The following is a 13744-nucleotide window of genomic DNA, read 5'->3' as shown; positions in this document are numbered from 1 at the left end:
TATGTCACTGATGCAGACACTGCAAGCTGAAGACCGTCAGTAACCGTCAGTGAAGCATTAATCATGACAGTCTACCTGCAAGCAGCCTGATGTTAATGTGAAATGGCAGCTGAGAGCAGCTCCATACAACTTTCTCAGCCTCCCTAAGTAATTGGTAACCTCTGAACCTCGCTCACATGAGTAGCTGGGGAGAACTGCTCCCAGTTAAGCAGAGAGGTCAAGCTGAAGCCTGATTGTCTGGACCTTCAAACATGTGACCTTCTTCCTCCAAATTTTCTTTCTCACACCTAAAGATCATGCCACTGGCCCCCAAACCTGCACTTTGATCAGCGCTCAGAGTGCCTTGTTTACCTTGTGTGCTAAGCCTGGCCAAATGTGCTTGAACTGTACAGTATCGCTTTTAACCTGGTCCTTTAATTTTGGGCAAAGAGAAACTCGTCTGTCTTAGGAAACTTCTACCTTATTTAGTACTGATCTTGGACTTTTGCAAAATTGACAGTGTTGTTAATCTAATCCTGATGTCTGCCATGAGTTTTAACACTTGGAACATCCAAACGGTGTTTAGCTGGAGCAATTTTCTGAACTTCTAGGTCCAGCATTTTTCTGGGGCATATCCTCCTTATAGATTGAACTTGACAGTATGCCCTGATTAGCTCAGTGTTGAAAAAAGGAAAACCAAAGCCTCATTCCAGGCTGGGAAGAAAAAATAGGCACTTACCAGGTACTGCAGCAATCCTAATAATGTAAAGCAATGTGCATGAAGGTTTTGTCAAGGCTTTTGAGCAGACAAAGTCTTGGGCTGTTTTGTATGTTTGTTTGTTTATTGTTGTTTTTCTGGTTTCTGTTTTGGTTTGTTTGCACAGTTGGTTGTGTTGTTTTGTTTTTGTTTTTTTTAACAGAAAACCTGAAAAATAAATGCCCATCTTTGCTTAGTTTTATTGTACTTTAAATATTTTACTTGGACAAATTCATCCAAACATTCCAGTCAAAATGCTAAATGGTTATTTCCTGTCTGATTCCACTACCTAAATTTTCTGGAAATAAACTTCAATTCCTGATAAAGTCTTTGCTGCTTTCTCTTTTCTGGCAGAAACACTCTTGTTGCCCAGCATCCTCAATGCTGAATCATGCTAAATGTCTGATTTCCTTTAAAATTTAAGACTTTCAAGTTTGGAAACTGTTTCCTTCATAACTGTTCATCCACTCTACTACCAGTTTATTTCCCTAGACTTTGATTTTAGTTTTGATAGAAATTATTTTCAAAGCAGGCCATTAATAAAGTAGCAATGGCCGTGCTCACAGTGGTATTAAGAATAACAGTCTAGCATTCCGTGACACTGAATCAAACATAGCAGTCACTGGCAAGTCATAAAATTATTGCAAGTTTTACCAGTACAATAGGACATCAAAAATTTGGTACTCACTTAACCTAGTCAAATTCTCTTACAGTTTAGAAAGCCAACTGCCTTGCAGTGACCGTCAATTTTATTGTACAAATCAATTTGTCTCCACTGACGGAAAATAATTGCAAAGCAAACAAATTATCCATGCTACATTGAACCCTATTCACTCCAGGGACGCTGAGCTTACAGCTTGAGAAGATTTTCCCCTGCCAGTCTCAAAAATAGAGCTTGCAATTTAAAAAAAAAATAAAAAATAAAAAATCTTACTGCTCTTGCTCTTAATGCTGTGGGAGAACTTCAGAATATAAATTTTGCATTTGTCTAGGCATTAAAATGCCATTAGGTGGAACTTTTCTGAGTGTATTGAAATCTAACTCTATGATATGGTTTTATGTACTAAATTTTTAGAACAAAGAACACTGTTGTTGAAAGAGAGAGTTTTGGAAGCTGCTGAATGCTTATGCAGTCACTTAGGATCTATGTAAAAGCACAGTCCAGCAGCTTTGTATATAGGCCAATATCCACAGTGGGATTTAAACTCCTGAATTGACTGTAGACTCACAGTGAGTTTACTCAAATTTCACTCCCCAAAACCTCCTCCCTCTTGTCATCTGCCATTGGAAACATTTAAATTCAGTCAACATGTGTAATGCCCCAGCAGTTCTGCTCCTGAAAATTCTCCAGAACACATCTGCTCAGGGTGTCAGTTTGGCAGCCCCACTTGAAAGATGGAGAACCTGTCTGCAGAAAGTGAGGGTGCAGGTGTTACGTCCCAGTAAACCTGGTACAAGTAAGACCAGTAGCTAGAGTTCCATTGTAGATGTGAACTGAGCTGGGCTGATTCCAGACCTGGTGTCCTTTATATGAATGCCCCGACTTGAGCAATTTCCTATTTACCTTTCCTCTCCCTGGCATCACAACCCTATAAGTACTTTAATCAAAAGAAGACAAACTGAACTCCTCCTAGGGAGGTCTGTCACACAGCTTTTGTCCCTCCTTCACGTCCACATGGAGCCTCCCAGAGGACAGATAACCTCCAGGGTGGGAACTCCAGCCAGTTTCTGGGAGGACTGAGATGAGGCCAGCACCAAATCCTAATAAGACTAAAAAACATGACTCCAGGGAACCTGTGAATGTAAGGAGCTGGAGGCAATGGAAAAAGTCCTACAGCTGCTAGAAGAACTTGTACCTTCAGCACTCATTAAGGAGCTGAGAAACCCCATGATTAAAATTTAGGCGTTGCTTCTGGAAGATGTGGTAATATGCCTACTGTTAAGTACAGATCATGAATACATGAGTACAGTTCACAGATATAAATGAAGACGTCTGGCTTCAGACCTTAAATTCAATGAGTGGTGAACTCAATGGTAAGCCTTTTACAGCCCTCCAATACGCAGTGGAAATATACATGTTACATATATATATATATATATACATACACACACAATATACCTCCTTCTGCCTTGATTTCAGGCACTGAAGGAAAAACTTTTTTCTTCTGAATTACTTCATCAATTTCTAATTTCGTCTACGTGAGGCTATTTATTTGTAACCAATGTTCAGGAATATGGCTGAAAGAAACCTGTGTATCTTTAGCAATTTATGAAATAAAAAGAATTCAAAAAACAGTGGAATCACCTCACCTATATTTAAATGAATGTGGGGGCAATATAAATGGCTACATCTGGTGTTGACAGTCTGTCCTAAAGTTGCCCCATATCTGGAGGTCAAGGACAGGTTTGATAGGACCCTGGGCAATCTGATCTGGTGCTTGATGTAGTGGTTGGCAGCCCTGCCCATGGAAAAGGGGTTTGGGCTGAATGATTTTTGAGGTCCTTTCCAATAGAAACCATTCTAAGATTCTATTAATCTATGATTCTATGATGACATGTAGTGTTTGATGAAACGTAATTCATGTGACTTACTTATTTAAAGGTCCTGTGGTATCTTTCTAAGTGAGTAGAAATTCTCTCTGGGATTAAGTGGAAAAAAAAAAGCAAAATTGGTTCAGACTTGTCAGAAGTAGATCAGAAGTGATGTTAATTTTTCTAAGATATCAAATTTTCTAAAACATAAAAACAGGCACTCATTATTAAAAAAGAATTTGCAAAACTATTTCTGCTAAGGAAATAATTATGGTAAAATTTCTATTTCTTTTTTCAAATTGTAAAACGTCCCTGAAATAAAATCCATAGGAAAGCTCTAAAGGCACAAAAGCGGAGCATGGATTGGGATAGAGCTTCCTTCTTCTTAGGTGTCAATGCCAGCAAACCCGTAGACAATAGCAGTGAGAAGCCAGACTTTCACAGTTCCAATGTTCAACAACCACCTCATGTTACTCAACAGACTTGAAAGAAAAGGAGAGGCCAAGAAGTCAGTGGAGGAAGTTACAAAATACTTGGTAGAATACAGCCTAAATTCTTTAATGATGTTTTTAGTAAATGTTCTTGCTGCCAAATGCAGTTTACTTCACCATCAAATCTGTCTGCATTAATAATATGTAATTCCACTTCAAAATTATTCTTGTAAGGTGCTTTCTTAATAGCAGACACCAGCTTTTTGCATTATTACAGAAGTCAGTAGGAGATTTTTGTGAATGTATGGAGTTCTTTATCTGAATATTTGCAACTTAACATCTTTAGGATCTATAAGAATTCCTGGCAGAAATCAATCCCAACAGGGAGGCTGATGCCAGATCACTGGAGACACATTTCTAGGATCCTGGCCTGGGAAGAACATTGCCCAATCTAACCTATGATGGGCAAATATTTGAAACAGGGACTAATTTCTCATTGACCTCCTCTTCCCCCCACAGAGCTCACATTCTTCACCTCCACTTCATAATTTTTCAAAGAGCCAGAAGAACATCATGCATTTTCTCCATGTGTTTCTGCTCAACCTCTAGTTGTGTTTGCAGAGAGGTTAACTTTCCAAATAAGAGGAAAGAGTACAAGTTCCTTAGATGCCTTCAGGAATAAGATGATTGAGAAAAAATGGAAAGAGTTTTGAGAATGGGCTTTTCATGAGATTTTCAAGAGATTGTTCATCTGCTCCCTAGATAAATTGAAATATTTTGCCTGTTTAATCATGTGCCACTTTATAATCAATTCCTGCTGAATTTATACAAACCTTTGGAAATTACTGTCTAGGAGAAAGAGAATGTATGAAGAAACAAATAGAAAGAAGAAGGAAGATTGCTTTCACTTTGCTTTATAATCACTGTTAGCTGATAGTAAATACTAGTAGGTTATGTTACAGAATTATCATAGAACAAAATGCAGCTCCCACTTAGCATGTATAAATTTCTATTTATACATCTGAAATTTTTTTCTCTCTTTCTGTATCTTGTTTATCTACTACACACTAAAACCATTAATTATGTGGTTATCATAACATCATTATGTAAAAGAAGCCAAGATGGGCACTAAACTCAATCATGTATAAAGTAAACAAACCGCAAACAGGCAGATGGCACATGTGGGACCTGACTTTGCCCTGTGAAGTCATTTAGTGTTTTCAAACTGAAAGAGCAAATTCTGCATGGTCTTTGTCACTGGTTTAGCAAAAGCATCTTAAAACCACCTTTTTATTCGAAATGAAAAAAAACTCTCCTTGCAATGGCCATGCTTCACAGGCACCATTCATAAATTTATGGAGCACAGCTCTTAAACCCACACTGATTTAACATTTGGGTAACTCCTTTACCTTTAATGGCTTTCCTCCCAGTTCCCACCTCCAACTTGAGGGCTAAAGAAACCCATTGCCCTCATTTAATATTTCATTAATTGCATTTTAAGTCCATTGTATAACCACGCACTGCTACCAGAAAGATGAAAGGAAACGCTGAATTAAGATAATATTGATTAATTTAACCAGCATAAAATGAACAGAAGGTCAAATTGAGGCAAAGCTGGTTCAAGCAAATACATCCCTGGCTGTTAACAATTGTGACTCAGCTACCAACAACTGCAGGAAGGACATAGGAAAAGACTCTCCAATGCTCACTAAAGTGTGCCATTAGTCTGTTGTTTGGAGTCATCAGACTGTCTTGAGTTGGTTTTTGTCCCCTAGGCAATCATCACAATTAATTGTGCATGCAATTCATCATAGACTAATTAAGTGGCTTCTACTGCATTTATCACTGCTTGTAAACGGAAGAGAGCTCATTCTGGCTTTTTATTTGTATCACTGGCAGAGCAGTTTAAAGCACATAGATTCATCACTTCTCAATAGATTCTCAGCAGATGAGCACACTTGTACCCAGAAGGGAGTATTGGCTTGTCCCAGTAGTCTTGGATAGATATGCTTTCATTTGAAAGACTATTAGGCTGGTTTCTACTGGAAAAGACTTTGATGCCCTTCAGGGTGGTTATGTGATTATATGTATTCCCCAATTCTTTACCTTCTTTATTTTTTTATTTTTTCTTCTTTTTACTTTTTCTAGACTTCTGATCAATTGCAATCAAAATTTGAGAAAGATCTCAAAAATAAGAAATCCTTCTAGGACTCCCACTAAGAAGGTGATTTTCAATTGAGTTCAGCTCTTCTTAGGCCTGGGGGATCATTATGGGAACATAGAGACACAAACCAAGAGGACACCAGAACCCTGGTTTCCTGAGATCATCAGTACTCTCTGCTGCCCTTCTGTGCTGTTATAACTTTGTGATGCTACCTTAATATTTTCTTTGTTCATGTGTCTCTGGTGTCATTCTGCAGTCACAAAAGATAATGATAATTTTTCCACAGAGAAATTAATAACATAAAGTCATTAAGGATAGAAGAATTCAAATCTAAGTGATATAAGGAAAAAAAACCACATGTTCAGCATTGTTTTTTGTAATTGGAACTGGAAATCAATTCTCTTTCTAGCACAATAAGGCAGCTTAGCTATTTTAGTCAATTGTTAAGGCATCTTAGCAAATAATCCTGAGTCCTCATAATGACTACTAACATGTGCCCAAAGGATTGTGTGGTCTCTTAGTTTATGTACTGCAAGGTTGACTGCAGTTCTTTGCAAAAAGAAAATAAAGACTGCAAAAAAATTTCTCAACAAGGAGATGTTTCCCATTTGCTTCTCAACTACTTATTGTGTTTCCCATCCACTTGTTACTATTAACACTTATTTTTATAATCTGAAGTGCCAGGGGCATGCTTGCATCATTCTTTTGTGTTTTTAACATGGATAAAATAGAAGTAAACTGTCTTGTGTCAAATCTCTGACATTACCCTTCTCTACAATAGATTTTCAGTCATCATTTAGGGTGAAGGATATATTTAATGGTGTGGCTTTACTGCACACTACTCTGTGTTGTGCATGGATGTGAGTTACCCAAATTAAATTTGAGCCAAGTTTATGTGGGCGCTAAAGTTCTTTAACAATAGCTGGTTTGTGCTCTCCAAAGCTATTTTTTCCCATCATTTTACTCATTTTTTCATTTTCCCCTTTGGCAGCGGAATAGGTGCAGGATGGATATCAGCAGAAAGCACAGGAGTTCTTGACCACTACCCCATGCAAAGATGTATTCCTTAAGTCACCTCTCTTTTCTTAGAGAAATTCAAGCAATAACATGATATATTTGAATATGGATTTCTCTTCTGGATTATATAGAAAGTTAGATATGTGCTCATGACTACACCAACAACTTCACTACCTAAGATTTTCTGAAAAAGTCAATTTCAGGCCTGATGACCTTTACTATCTATAGCAGATTTATTTACCTATCTAATATTTCTACCTCTCTGTAATGGTCATTTTTATGTAAGAAATGCCAAGCAAAATACCTGAAAAACCTTCAGGATTCTGTCTGGAAAAAAAAAAAAAAAAAGAAAAAATAGAAGAGCAATCAAGGCTACCCTTGTTAAATGTACTTGGCTGTACAGACACCAGCCATGCAATTAAAATATTGGGTTTACAGCTTATTCCTAGCTTCTGAATATTTCCACCAGACAAGTCTTACATAAAATGCTTTTTCAATCAATCATTTAGGTGTTTCACTGGAAATTTGAAAAAATGTTTCTTGACTTTCAGACTTGAGTCTGCATATGCATTAAAAACAAGTGCAGTAACACTGCACTTGAGTGGACATAAACTAGTCTGAACTTTGCTCTTACCAGTGCACATATACTTAGTATTTCTGATTGTGTTTTGGTAACTTTTCATATAAACATACCTTTCTACATGTTAATGTGCTATGAAAAAGACTTAAAATATTCCTCAATGATTTTGACAATATCCATTAAAGTATAAGATTTTCAAATGTCACCTGACACCTAGGAATCTGAAGACTTCAGATTTCCTAGTTTTGTCAGTAATGTTCTCCAATAATCTATATGTCTGCTTTTACTCATGCCAAGATTTGTGCCAGAAATAGACCTCATGTTGTAAGATGATTTATTCCCTACCTGGATCTCAGCTAGTAGGGTTGTTACGAGGATGTTTACATCTAAGTCAGTCACTTCATAGCATATGTTGAGAAATGTGTGCAGTTTTAGGCCAATCACACTGTTTCAAAAAAGACATGAAGTAGATCTCTAGATTAGACAGACGACATCTTGAAAATGCCTAATTCCATGCATTAACTATATAACAGAATGTACAGCTATTATTTTGGTTGCTTGCATTTACATCAAAGTCTGGTGAGATTAATTCCTCTAAAGGTACTCCAACTCCTCACATGTCCAATCTGATAAGTGTATTCAACACGCTTCACAAAGGGTGAACATCCTCTTGAAAACAAAGAGCCATGATATACTATTATTCTGTCTATTTTTCTTTTCTTTTTTTCTGAAAACATATTTATAGAGAAAGTGCAAGAAATATCAAGTAACCTAACTAGAATGGCTTAGTGATCAGAAAATAGTCCAGTTAGAGGGAAAATATGAGAACGAAGCACTTTCTATGGAGGGAAGAGCTGAACATATAGCAGCTATACTGTAAACACAGGGCTATTGAAGACAGGGCTCTGCCTTCTCTAGCTGAGATTTAAATGGAAACTGACACAGATGAGCAATCTGAGTGCTGAATGGACCAAGCCTTTCAAGGGAGGTAGTCAGAGGAAAATCCAATTTGTGAATCCCAGCAGAGACAGAAATAGGAGTCTTACCCCTGAGCATGCAAAGTCTGATGCTTTTGAGCAATCCAACAAGAAGACATTTAAGTGAGCATTAACATCAGAAGCAAAGTAACCATGGACTTTTGGTACAAAGATGGGAGTAGCCATGCAAAGGTTCTGAGATTTTAAAATCAGAGCTTATCTAATTCCTGCACTTGGAAGGAAATGGCCTGATGGTCAGAAATAGGTTTTCACATATCCTCCAAGCAAATAGTACCATAGTATTCTTAACAATTTCAACAACAGTGATTGATTTAAGTATAGGACTACTGGTCTGTGTTCAACTTTTTACATATGTTTCTCCTTCCTCCCTTACTTTCCTAGCATTAGTAAAGAATAGGCATCTCTGTTAAAGGAATCTTCCAATTTTCTAATTTCCCATTGGAAGACAATATTGCCTAGAGCATTAACTTAGGCACATAATAGTATCATTTTAGGTTGCCATATTTCCTCTTTGTTTGCTTTCTAGAAGCCCTAACCACTAAACCTTACTGCTTTAATCTACTCATGTTTCACCTTAGATTTCATTGGCAGTTTTGTTGCTGAAGAATTGCACTTTGTAAACTGCCAAAGTTTTACATTTTACATGGATAAAATCAACATAGCTAACTAAACTCTTTTACAGCAATAATTTTTCTTTTTTTTTCTTGCTAAAAATACACTTATTCATACTCTGGTCATAGCAGTGCTTCATTCAATTTTGAATCAATATAACATAATAATCATATAACATAACAATAAACTGAGACATCCAAGGTATGACTTAATAATGTTAATTTGAATACTAGGTTATGTGGTTCAAGCACATATTTAGTTGAAATATTATTACAGATATAAAATATTAGTTTATGTCAGTGTACAAGCTATTTAGTCTTATTTTTTCTTTAGTTTGCAGTGCATTTCTTTCTGGAATATACTGCTTCGTACTTGTCAGTGATTTTTATCTAGGAAATTTTATTTTCTGATGACAAATGTTATCTTTATTCCTGTTAAAGAGAAATAAAGCAGTGAATTCTGAAGTCATTTTTTTTTCTCTTGCATGGACTTCACCAGTCTGCTCGTCATTAATCATATGTTGTTTGGTATCATCCACATTAGCTGTTACATGTGTAGCTCTAATAGAAAGTCTCATTTTAAAATTGCTGGCTCCTACTGGATCTAAACAAATACTGTTTTGTACTTGATAAGAGCAGGCAAGAGTAAGCACTGAGAATGTGCCTGAGAAAAAGGATGCATATTAAAATTAGGGAAAAAGCAAATCTCACATGAGAATCAGAAGAAGGAACTCTCTCTGAACTATCCTAATCCAAAATGAACAATGGAAAGGAGAGCTCTGAGTGTGGGACAGCCACTGCCCTGAATGGGTGATACAGCACAGAGACCACACCCTGCAGCTGCTGCTTGTGCTCAGCAGCAGAGGGAAGCAACAAGCAAAAGTAATTTGAGATATTCACATATGTAAATGTGAAAGTCACCACGCTTGCCTTGATGCAGTTCTGGGCAAGCAGCGCAGCAAAACTGTAATAGCTACATATCAACAGCTATAACAAAGCCTTCAGAGTTAAGCAGAGATTTAGCTTTCACTTATTGAACTTCTGTGCCAAAACTGACAACTATAGAATTGTAGAATCATTCTGGTTGGAAAAGAACACTAAGATCATCCAGTCCAACCCCAAACCATTCCAACCATGTCCGCTAAGCACATCATTCAGTGTCACATCACAGAATCACAGAATTTTAGGGGCTGGAATCTTCATGTTTCTTCAACAACTCCAGGGACTGTGACTATCACTTCCCTAGGCAGCCTGTTCCCATTATGTTCTTATGTTTCTTGTAAATTTACCCTTTCACCTGTTTAAGGTTTAATTTCCAATTACTGTAACACCGCTGGAATTTTTACACATGTAACTGTAGCACAGATGTTAGTACCCAGGTATATATTGCATAACATGTAATATGCTGACTGGTTCGAGGCTCCTCAGTGAGTTTTTAATGAGAAATTAACAGCTTTTGCATTCTATCAGGAAAACCTTTCCCTGAAAAAATATAAAGAAATAGCAAATACTGTAAATTGATTTTTTTATCACATTGTGCATAAAAACAGTTATTAATGAGACAGAAAAGAAATACACACTTGCTTTTCAAGGTAAGGAGTAGAAATTAAAAAGTTATCCTTCAGAATATGACTGACAGAAGGATGTAAAGTGATGTTTGAATTCTTTAGGAAGTTGATTTTTAGAATTATGTTTCTGTGTGAATTGTGAAAAATGAAATATTCAGACTTCATTGAAACAGAACTTTCTTGCAAATATCATTGAAGTAGTGGTACTTTTAAGCAGAAAATGTCTTAAAATGCTTAATCAGATTCAGTAAACAGAAACATCAATACTAATTGCATGAAAATAAACAGTATGTATCTTGTGACAAAGAAAAGTAAAAGACATGAATATGCACTATATTTCTGAGTGTACCAACAGAACATAAATACCATTTTGAAAGAAGGAAAGTAAAGACAATTTCAGTATCAATACTGCTATTCTCTTACCTTAGTTAATTTTGCTCCTATTGTTAGAAGGTGATACAACTCCATAATGGAGTATTTAACTATAAAAGACCATTCTCCCATAATTTAAAATAATCCTTGCTAACAAAGTTTAGTTACCAGTGCGTCTTAACAATTTTTTTCCTTCTTGCTTCCTCTTGTTGTCAAGATCTGTACACTGACATGACAGATCTGTCTCTAATATATATATAGGTAATTTTTTTTAATATTAAAAATAAAGTTACATCTCCTTCCATAATTCAGTTCGAAAAGACACTTCAGCAACAAACACCTGTCAAAAATATAAATATTCCAAGAATCCTATACTAGAAATATCCCTCTTCAGGGATATTTCTACATTTTTCTACCTGGGTTTAAGAACTATTCATATCTCGGAACTATATGTGAAAATGATGCTGTGTTTCTGAACTCTGGCCATCGTGGGACTTGGTCAGACCCAGTACTACAATGGTGTACTTACTGGTGGTGTGCTCTCTTCCACTACAGTGCCATGACGATACCTGCACAATTGCTTCTCTACTGGTGCATCACTTATAGCTCCTGGGAGAAGAAGCTAAACTGGAAGGAATCCCCCCTCATTCATCATGTATTCATTCAGATAGACCTAGATCCATAAAATGGGCGTTGCCACCAAAAAGTGCCTACAGAGAAACCCCTCTGGTGTTCCCCCACACGCTCAGAGCTGGATGACTGTTAAAGACATGTCAGGCTTGTTGATTGAACTGCAGTAAAATGCTAGAATGAAGAATGCAAAGAAATAACACTGGTCTGGCAAACCCTGCTTGACAGCTGGTTCACAGGACGTTCAAGACTATTGCAGTATTGCTCTGGAGTGCTTTCTTTTAAACTGAGATGTTGAAGGGAGAAGAATGGGATAAGCAGGATAAAAAATGCTAACAGGAAGCTTTAATGGATGGTGATTTTGACACAAGATGTGTTTCTAGGAAATCAGCTCATAACACTGCTCTTTTCTGTTGTGAGGAAGATGCTCCTCCTAGTGCGTGGGTGGCCCAAGAATGGAACATCATTTCATTAAAGCAGATGAAAATGTCAACAAGTGCTTTTCCCCTTTTGTTTATTGTTAATATTTTTTTTTATTTAAAAAGTCTTTTATGAATGGAACAGAAACCCAAGACTTCTTTGGTGTAATCATGTATGCAACTTGTGATTTATCTCCTGATATTTTCAGTTGGTGTTGATTTTTTTCTGCAATAAGAGTGAAAAGTAATTTGTACATATGACATAAAGAGATGCTTTGCTCTTTGCTCTTTATGTCTGTAATTGCATTGCTTATATTTACATATTTTGGCTTGTTGGGAAGATTCATTTCTGGTGAGGTCTGTGTAGTTGGCAGGTTAGAGCATTTATTAATGCTATTGCTTTCTGCAGAAACAGTTTGGCTCCATGGTTGAGAAGATCCCCTCAAATATGGAGACTAGGAAATTAATTATTAAGGAGGATGTTACAAAAAACATATGTCAATACTGTTCAATATGTGGTTGGAAGGTAATTGAAAAAGTTACGTAGTCTCTGGCTTAAAAGGAGAGGGAGTCTCATGAACACACGCTACAATTCTTGAAAATGGTCCAATTGCTGAACATGTAACCCTCTGGAAAAAGGCCAAGCTGAGTCTGCTAGGCTGGTTTTGACCAATGATTTCTTTTTTCCATACTTTTTTTTTTTTATATCTTCAAAGCATTGATAAAGACATCCCAAATCTAATCAAAACTTAAACAAATGCTTGAGAGGCACCAAGAGAATGCCTGAAGTCTTTTCAGTCTCCAAGAAGCTGAGAGCTAAAGATTTTGTCCTGTGGAAAAATGAAATAATTCCAGGAGACTGAGGCATACCTTTTCCCAGAACCTTCATAACTGCACCATTGCACCTTTACAATTACCATCTCTACAGGTTGCTGTGTGTGAACCAGCAGAAGCCCGATCTCAGATTTCTGTCTGATGAACATCTCTTTTTATGGATGAGGCAGAGAGATATAGGGAAGCTACCCTTTTTCTATTGAACCAGTTTTGCATTAGAGCTATAGCAGTACAAAAGAACTGCTTTTCACACTCTCAAACTTAGCACATCTTTATAATCTTCCCAGAAAACTGTTTTTCCACAGTCTTGATTGCCATCTGCTATTTCAACATGGGGCTCGTGGAAAGGAATGGATTCTCTGCACAGTCATTCTGTTTTATATTTCAGCTGGCTTGGGTGTACTGTGACTACTTGAAAAAAATCCAAATACCTTATAAGAATATGGGATATACTAATAGAAAGCATCTTTCTAAGTGTGCAAGGCATTACATACATAAAAAGAACAGCTAATAGCCAGCAATTTGGCATATTGTTCTGATTTTGTTAGTCTTACCAATTTTTTCACAGAATACTGTCTGAAAAAAATGGCCATGGCAAACAGTAGTAATACCTATTACAGGAAATACAGTCTGGAGATATATCTCTTGCTTCTTTCTCTGTGAAACATTTAGGATTCAGTTTTTTCAGTGTAGTAAGCCTGGGAAAGGAATACTAATTCATGTATGCAGTACATTTGGTCTCACATAATTATTTTTGTTAATGCTACAAATTGGTTTTCTTTCATTTTTACATAGACTCCAGCCCTGCAAACATTTAAGCACTTAAGCAATCCAAATGGAAGTATGGGTCTG

This window comes from Cyrtonyx montezumae, unplaced genomic scaffold (genome assembly GCF_038088225.1).
Source record: "Cyrtonyx montezumae isolate F1298 unplaced genomic scaffold, pur_monq_1.0 scaffold_2, whole genome shotgun sequence".
In the NCBI taxonomy this organism is placed as follows: Eukaryota; Metazoa; Chordata; class Aves; order Galliformes; family Odontophoridae; genus Cyrtonyx; species Cyrtonyx montezumae.
The sequence above is the reverse complement of the archived record's forward strand: the minus strand, read 5'-3'. Positions refer to the sequence as shown.